The sequence below is a fragment of the Parasteatoda tepidariorum genome, chromosome 8, assembly GCF_043381705.1.
Source record: "Parasteatoda tepidariorum isolate YZ-2023 chromosome 8, CAS_Ptep_4.0, whole genome shotgun sequence".
NCBI classification, from domain to species: Eukaryota; Metazoa; Arthropoda; class Arachnida; order Araneae; family Theridiidae; genus Parasteatoda; species Parasteatoda tepidariorum.
This window is the reverse complement of record NC_092211.1, coordinates 10,630,082-10,636,012: the sequence shown is the minus strand read 5'-3', so window position 1 is coordinate 10,636,012 and position 5,931 is coordinate 10,630,082. Positions and strand designations below refer to the sequence as shown.

The window sequence follows — 5,931 nt, the reverse complement described above, 5'->3', positions numbered from 1 at the left end:
TTTTTTTTTTTTTTTTTTTTTTTTTTTTTTTTTTTTTTTTTTTTTTTTTTTTTTTTTTTTTTTACGCACGCACTTTGCCTATCAACTCGATAAGAATAACAATCTAAAAATGGGTCATTTATTGAAATAAATAAATTATTAAATCATAAAGATTAATTTTCAATCTGCTGAATAAAATTTAAAGTTCAATTCATGTGTCCAATCTTTCTGCAATCTTTTTCAATCTCTGCTACATCTTTCACTTGAAAAACTTGTCAGATTAAACAAGAATGATGGAAAGTTATTCTCTAATAATTTTTTAACCTTTTAAATCGCTTGTCCAGGGAATCCATAAATTCTCATTGTTGTAAGTGACAGCAATTTTAAGATGAAGGGAGGAAAAAAAATATCTATCTCAAGCAACGGTTAGGAGAAGGAAAAAAAAGTAACAGGGAGAAAGGAACGATTACTGCCCACTCACGTATTTGTCCCCAAATTGAAACACGATTGCGAACAGATTCATCTTTTATTCAAGAGGACAGAAATCGAGGAGGTATTTCTCGTCATTACTCCATATCCCGATTCGCTATTTCCAGCTATTTGAATTGACGTGACTGATGACGGAAACACGTGACGCCATCTGGGCCTATCGCTGCCAGTTCGCAGGAAGTAAAATGTCGTTTGATGGCTTCTGATTTGTCACAAGAGGCTTGATTGCATTTGTCTTGTAATCCCAAGAATGATTGGATTTAAGAACCTTAAGTTTAACGTGAAAGCATGTTGAAGTACAATGTATGCCCTACTAGAACTCTTATTCCATACATTAGTTTATTAGCTTTCGAATATTTCCAATAAATAAGTTAAATAATAGTTTTACTTCGTCTGTATATGCTATAACAGCTGTCCTACGCAGTAAATCCTACTTAAAAAAATACTGTTATTCAAAATGAAATTGACAATAGTACACTATACTCTCGATATTTCGAAAACTTCGTTTTGTCAAAAAAATTATTTTGCCCTTGGCATTAAATATTCACCCAAGGTTGATTTGAATTCCTATGTCGAAAAGTCTCTTCTCAAAACCTTGTCACGTCGAATTTTTTCGAAATAAAGTATGAATTTTTTCAGGAAAATGACAATATAAGTTTTTTGCAAACTTATTTTTTTCCATTTAATGCATAATTATTTTGGTCTTACTTCTAAAAATAAAGTTATAATTGTTGTATTTAGACTTGTAGTCAATTATCATTACATAAATATTTATTAGTAGTCATTTTTATGACTCTACTTTTTGAATAATTGTTTTAGAATATATTTTATTTCTTTATTTTATTAATTAATAAACATATTTACTCTGTTTATCATTATTATATAAAGACTTATAATCAACTATCATTATATATTCATATTTATTAGTAAACATTCTTATGTTTCATGACTGTAAATTTTATATTAATATTTTAGAATATATTTTTCTTGACTTCGAAACTTGTTATCTCGAAAACTCAATATTTCGAAGTTTTTCTTAGCGTCCCTTCAACTTTGAGATATAGAGAATGTACTCTAATTAAAATGACTTTGAATTTTTTTTTAAAATAAGAGGGCACCAAGGGTCTGAATTAATATATTTGGCAGCAACAGTTATTAATGTTTAAACTACAATTGACACTTTTTATTACTATCGGCTCTCAACATAAAATCAGACATTGAGACACAATTTTATTTTTAACGTTACTAAGATAAATATTGCCTTGATAAACTTATCGTAATTGGGCATTTGCCACTAGTCACATGGTTGTGTCTGATCACGTGCTTGTGAATGACTGATTAACGTTATTAACCGTCTTACTCCCACTGAGATCCACTCCCTGGGAAAACATCGTTTGCTTCCTGTGTGGCACCGTACTCCATCCTATCAGTGGTATGCTGGCTACCGCACTGGCCTATCATTAACTTGCTGCGGCCTTCGGCCTTTCCAATCGGTCATAGTCAGATTTCGTAGTGGCCATCTTAAGTGTTTAAGGTTTCAAAATGGGGGTGGAGACTTTCCAACCTTATTCCTGCTCACAACCTGCTAGTCCTGATCGCCTTCTTTTTTGCCTTCTTATAAGCAGCTGCTGGTTGATCGGGACTTTCAGCAGATATATGGGAAACTGACGCGACGGGGTATTCCGGACCTGGTCTAGGCTTTCCTTCTTAATAACAACAACAACGTTACAATCTAAAGGGGAGTCGGTTAGGCATACTATTTGTTTAAGATAGGTACTCTGGCCGCCACTAAGTCTGCGGCAGTCTGGTGCTGTGGAAACAAGAAGAGTGCATTTTAGGGAGGGTAGTTTCGATGAAGAGGTCTCCTTTTCTCTCGCCGAAACCAGTCCTAAAGAGGGACCCCGCTCCGCTACTTAAAATAATCACACCTCGTTACCATAGTTACCGCCACAGCTCCAGACGAGTGTCTGGCAGAGTACCTATCTCAGACAAACAGTATATAACTCGTTCACCCAGAGTTGGCACTTGGCTCCGCCTTCATCACGTGTTGCGCGACGATACTATTTCGCTATTTTAGGGAGAAGGTTGTGAGCAATCCTGAACAAGACTGTTATTGGGAGATCGTGAACCCATGAAAACAGTAGCGTAAAAATAATAAAGCTGTATTTTATTTTATTACCGTCGTTATAAAATGAAACTCCTTAGCCTTGTACTTTTGAACTCAATCCAGGTTTTAAGGGTACACCCTTATCAAGTATTGATAGAAATTTCCCTTTGTGAAAGACTTTTTGATGGAACTAACCCGCATTTGCGTTACATGGAGAGGAAAACCACGAAAAACTCTAACGGTTAGCCTGATGGCAAAGGGACTCTAATGTTCTGTCTACCACTGAGGATATTTTATGTCAGCACTGTTGTTAGTAAGAGCCGGGTCCGGAATTCTTATCAATCATCCATCGCTTTGATTCGAACCAGGTTCACCTTATTGGAAAGCAAACTCTCTATACCCTAGCCCTATAGGCTAGTGCGACTAATAATCTGGAAATAGCACATTTTTGCCGGATTTTTGTTATTGAGTTACAATGACAAAAGTCCGGCAAAAATGTGTAATTTTTTTTGAATTTTGCAAGTGTTAATTCAATTAAATTCTAAAAATAAAAAACGTGAAGTTTTGACACTCAGTTAAAACAATAGCACTACAGACAGAAAAATTAAACGGTTAAGACCTATTGAAAAATAAAAACTGAGAACAGAATTTCTCCTTTTCAATTATCTGTCATTTCTCATTTTGCGTACGTTCAATTCAGAATCGGGTCGAAGTTTTTTATGTTCGTCATCCTTAGTAAACTTTTAGTCTGTGTGACAAGTTCAGATATCGAGATTTTATTTTACTTTTTCTCAAATTCAATTACACTGTCATGTAAAGCGTTGAGAAGTATTTCTTCTTCCTAAAAGTGACATAATTTTTTTTTAGGAAAAAAATGTATATAAATAAATACAAAATAAAAAATCTTGAAAAATGGCAGAACTTGATCATAAAACAATTTTCTAGGAAGTTAAACCTTTTTTCCGTTAGATAGACAATTACATAATACAGACAATTGCATTAGACAGACAATTTTAGTTAAAACTTGAATAAAATTTTTTTTTAAAAGTATAATCTTTGCGAATAACGTAAGTTATTATAAGTTAAATTATTCTTTTTTTTTTCTTCTTTTTTTTTTAAGAATATTTCTATGTATGCAACATTAAGGGAAGGGGGGAGCGACGGATTTTATCTCATTTTCAATGGAAACAGACTGGGGATTTTCGTAGGGTTGGAAAGCTTTGCAGTGATGAAATGAAAAATTCTAATTTCTAGGAAGTTAAGCTTATTTTCTGTTAGACATACAATTACATTAGACAGACAATTACGTTAGACAGACAATTGCATTAGACAGACAAATTTAGTTAAAATTTGAATACAGTTTTTTTTTATAAAGTATCATCTTTAGAAATAACGTAAGTTATTATAAATTAAAGTGATTTTTCTTTTTAAAAAATATTTTTATGTATGCAACATTTAAGGAAGGGGTTGAGCGACGGATTTTATCTCATTTCCAATGGAAACAGACTGTGGATTGGTTAAAAAACTATGCACTGATGGAATGTAAAATTCATATGTCTAGGAAGTAAAGTTTATTTTTGTTAGACAGACAATTACATTAGACAGATAATTGCATTAGACAGACAAATTTAGTTAAAATTTGAATACAGTTTTTTTTTATAAAGTATCATCTTTAGAAATAACGTAAGAGTATTTACATGTATGCAACATTTAAGGAAGGGGTGAAGCGACGGATTTTATCTCATTTCCAATGGAAACAAACAGAAGTTGAAAAACTATGCGGTGATGGAATGTAAAATTCCAATTTCTGGGAAGTTAAGCTTTTTTTACCGTGTACATATTCAAAGCCAGAAATGGTTTTAAGTCTTTTTCTTTCATTTCGTAGAAAGGCATTATATGTGACTGAGTTTTATGGCTTTTTAAAACTCCTTCCCGGTATACTTAATTTAGTTTCCTTTTTAGGTTGAAAGCACTGTACTGCAGAAAAAAGAATTTTAAAAAAAAAAGGAAATGAAGAGGGATTTCATTTTATGCCTTCTTTTCAACGGAAGAAAAATCTCTTTCGTCTTTTAAAAATTCTTAAGCTCTTTAAAATGATGTCTAATACTGCTTTCTCAAATACTTGTAAAAGTATATGGCTTCAAAACAGCGTCTGTTTCTTTAAAAATGCTAATGTTTACAAATAATCATATTTCTTTAATCAAACTATTCAAAGTGATATCTTTACAACTTTTCGATTTATTTATTATTTTTACTAGTATCACGCTCAATATATATATATAATGCATTGCATAAAAGTACATAAATATTGTACACGAACGTAAAGAAGTGTAAACTGGTTTCAATATTGCTGTATAGTATGACCTGATAATTAAGAATTTGCATAGAATCTTATAGTGCGTCTATTAATTTGGTCATAGACTTTAAGCATAAAACGGTATTTGCTCAAAAATAAAATAATATATATCCATTTCTCTTTTAGTAAGTTAACTTTTGTAATTTAATTTCTTCTTCTTTAGCATGACACCCCCTTACATGCCTTGGTTGCCTCAACTAGACGTAGCCTCCAACGCGTCCTGCCCATGGTGACTTTTTCCAGTTGGTTATCTTTAATACTTTTAGATCTTTAACAGTGTCATCCAGCCATCTAGTTAGAGGTCTTCCCCTAGCCCGAGATGCCGAAGTAAGTCAGTTTAATTTCTATGAAACATAATTTAGTTTCCAATGTCTCCTGATATTTCAAAATTTCATAAATAAAATATATTAGTTCATTTTGTTTGTGAAAATTCTTATACGCAGTTATTAATTTTATTCACTATACAGGCAACTAAGGCGGAGAACTGCTTAAGCTATCGATATTTGACTGAATGCAAACAATAAAAAGCTTCTTTAAATGGAAGAAATTTAGAAAACTTCCGGTGTATCCCTCCGCTTATGGTATGCTTACGAAGCGATGAGTGAACAGGCTTCATGTTCTAGGAAGTGTGATTTGAGTTTAAATTTACGTGTAAAATTTTTTTAATTCATAAGAGTTTTCTGTAATTTATAAATTCTTACAATCCTAAAGCAATTTTGAGAAGATTTATATCAAAACATAAATAAAGTGCAAAGTTAGCCATGTTTTGAATATTATTCCTTATTTGGGTACATTCGTGTGAAAAAGCGCCGTTTGTTATTATTTAAGTAGCATCATACGATGCTAGAAATGTCTTCCAAATTCATTTGTAGTTTGTTTCGTTTAAAGTTAAATTCAAAGAACCGGTTAGAATGGAAATATTACAAGTATAATAGATATTGAGGGTGCATTTTTCAAGCTGAGGCGTAAAAACCAATCGAAAGCAGGAACCCGGACATCT

General features: G+C 32.3%; 1 long non-coding RNA gene across 1 annotated transcript in view; it reads left to right on the top strand.

Annotated features, from left to right (window-relative positions):
- LOC139426248 (uncharacterized) overlaps window positions 1-5,253 on the top strand; it is a 37,462-nt gene extending 32,209 nt beyond the window's left edge. The window contains exon 3 of the long non-coding RNA XR_011637486.1: window positions 5,095-5,253. This is a non-coding gene — a long non-coding RNA (uncharacterized lncRNA). The remainder of the gene's footprint in view (window positions 1-5,094) is intronic.
- Window positions 5,254-5,931: the final 678 nt, after the last annotated feature.